This window comes from Sapajus apella, unplaced genomic scaffold (assembly GCF_009761245.1).
Source record: "Sapajus apella isolate SASKATOON/1434 unplaced genomic scaffold, GSC_monkey_1.0 scaffold32, whole genome shotgun sequence".
Taxonomy (NCBI): domain Eukaryota; kingdom Metazoa; phylum Chordata; class Mammalia; order Primates; family Cebidae; genus Sapajus; species Sapajus apella.
Window position 1 is genome coordinate 10,948,860 of NW_022436972.1, and position 2,407 is coordinate 10,951,266.

At 33.4% G+C, this 2,407-nt stretch overlaps 1 non-coding gene across 1 annotated transcript; it reads left to right on the forward strand.

The window, feature by feature from the left end:
- Positions 1-1,100: 1,100 nt before the first annotated feature.
- Positions 1,101-1,204, forward strand: LOC116562590. The gene has a single exon (XR_004274038.1). It is a non-coding gene; the product is annotated as a small nucleolar RNA U13 (small nucleolar RNA).
- Positions 1,205-2,407: the final 1,203 nt, after the last annotated feature.

Consider the following 2,407-nt stretch of genomic DNA (forward strand, 5'->3'; position numbering starts at 1 on the left):
TGAAAAACTGCTTTCCAAACAAATAGGTGAAGTTGGGAAAAATTCTGTAATTTAAATTAATTTTGGAAACATAGTACTATGGTAGCTAAATACAAAATAGGTGGAGTCATTTCTCATGCTCCTGTGGGGGCTAACTGCCTATTTTTCTTTGCAAGTTTATATAGGTATGAACCGGACAACTACCTACAGCTTACTTTAAGCTGCCCTCTTAAAAATAAAGGCCAGTAGAATAAGCATTACTTATTAAAGTGGAATTTGAAAATATGAAATTCCCAAATGGCTAGACCTATGAATACACTTAACACTTACTGATTTTGGCTTGTTTTCAAAAACTCTGAAGCTAAGTGAAAAAAATGTAAAATGAAAAAAAAAAAAAAGGTAAAATTAAAAGAAAAAAAAAAGAACTAGAAAAGCAAGAGCAAACCAAACCTAAAATTGTAGAAGAAAAAAGAAATGGAGATCAGAGCAGAAATAAATGAAGTTGAAATGAAGAAAACATTAGAAAAGATTAATGAAACAAAAAGTTGGTTTCTTAAAAAAGATAAAATTGACAAGGCTTTAGCTAGATTAAGAAAGAGAGAGGATCCAAAAAAATCAGAAATAAAAAAGGAGACATTACAACTGAAACCACATATATTCAAAGAATCATTAGAGGCTAGTATGAGCAATGATGTGCCAATTACTTGGGAAACCTAGAAGAAATGAATAAATTCCTAGACAATTAGAACCTGCCAAGATGTAACCATGAAGAAATCCAAAAATCTGAACAGGTCAATAACAAATAATGAAACCGAAGCTGTAATAAAAATTCTCCTAGAAAAGAAAAGCCTGGTGAAACCCTGCCTCTACTAAAAATACAAAAATTAGCTGGGCATGGTGGCACACACATGTTGTCCCAGCTACTCGAGTGGTTGCGGCAAGAGAATCACTTGAACAGGGAGGCAGAGGTTGCAGTGTGCAGAGATCGTGCCACTGCACTCCAGCCTGTGTGACAGAGCGAGACTCTGTCTTAAAAAAAAAAAAGTAAATCTAATCATTGCTTCTCGAAGAGATCTTCACTGGACTTGCTATTAAAACAGTGTTCTTTATTTTTGATATATATATTTTTTAAAATCACAGTATCCTTGATTGGAGTTTCATGCTCATGTGTGAGATGTGCCTCCCTCAAATCTTGTTATGATATCAATGCTTTAGTTGTCTGATGTGAAAAATAAAGAAAAAAATTAAAGAAGAAAAAAAATGAAAAGATAAAATAAAAATTATGGTATCTCATTTATTTTTCTGATGCATTGTTCTTTCTGAAATTATTTTAATTGCTTATTTATTAACCATTACAATTTATAAGAATGTGACTATAAAGATATCTTATCTCCCTATTATCCTTATCACCTAACACTGTGACTAACATGAATAATACTTTTAAATTGAATGACTAAAAAAACCCCATAAAACTCTAAACCTATAAAAGCAGTGATATTTGTATACAGTATAAAGAATTAGAATAGAAATAGCATATATAAGGCTAGAACAATACCAGATCTCAAAATATATTGCAGATAGATTATAATATTTTAAAATAGTATTGCTAAGACACTGTATGTTAATAAAAAGTTGCTGGATATAAAAAAGCTATTAATGCATAAAAGAAACCAAAGGGAAATATCAGATATGATCATATAAATAATTTAAATCTTAGCAGTAAAAGGTGAAAAAAAGGCAAAGAACCAACCGTTGTCAGGGTGACTGTTCTTGATTATCAAATAAATGAAAGGTTGTTGCTACATAGAACAAGGTGAGAGAAAAAATACCTAGAATTCTCCAGAACCTTTGGGGGCCATCCCTAGAGCTGCGTGGGAGCAAATAGAAGGTGGAATATGTAATGGAGGAAGGAAGCTGTGAATTATGTCGCCTTGTGACTAGTTGTAGTACTGAAGACTAAAATATTATTTTTCTTCTAGCTCTGGTATATATGTGATGCTTTCCCTCTGTTTTCGCCAGAATTTTCTATAAGCATGATAGAGTAGTCTAAATCATTTTTCCCAAAAGTTGCAGCCTAGTGAGAGAGGAACATGCCTGAGTGAGGAGAGCTAATCATCCAGCAGTAGATGAAATGCTTGATGAACTTTTGAACTATCTACTTTGGAGAGAAGGTCAGTGCATTTTCATTTATGTGCGGTGTGTAGCTGTTGTTACCTGGAAGTGTTAAGTGTGGGAGTTCATGTACATACTGATGTTGAGTAGCCACAAGGGTGGGCTGTGACCAGCAATGCAATTGGCTTACTACACACCCTCTTAGGGTGTGTGGCATCCACAAATATAAAGAAAGATAAAAGCTACATGTATCAGATTGCTTTTCAGCTATGGTTGTGTTTATGACCTAGATCTTAGCAAACTGGACATTTTCAGA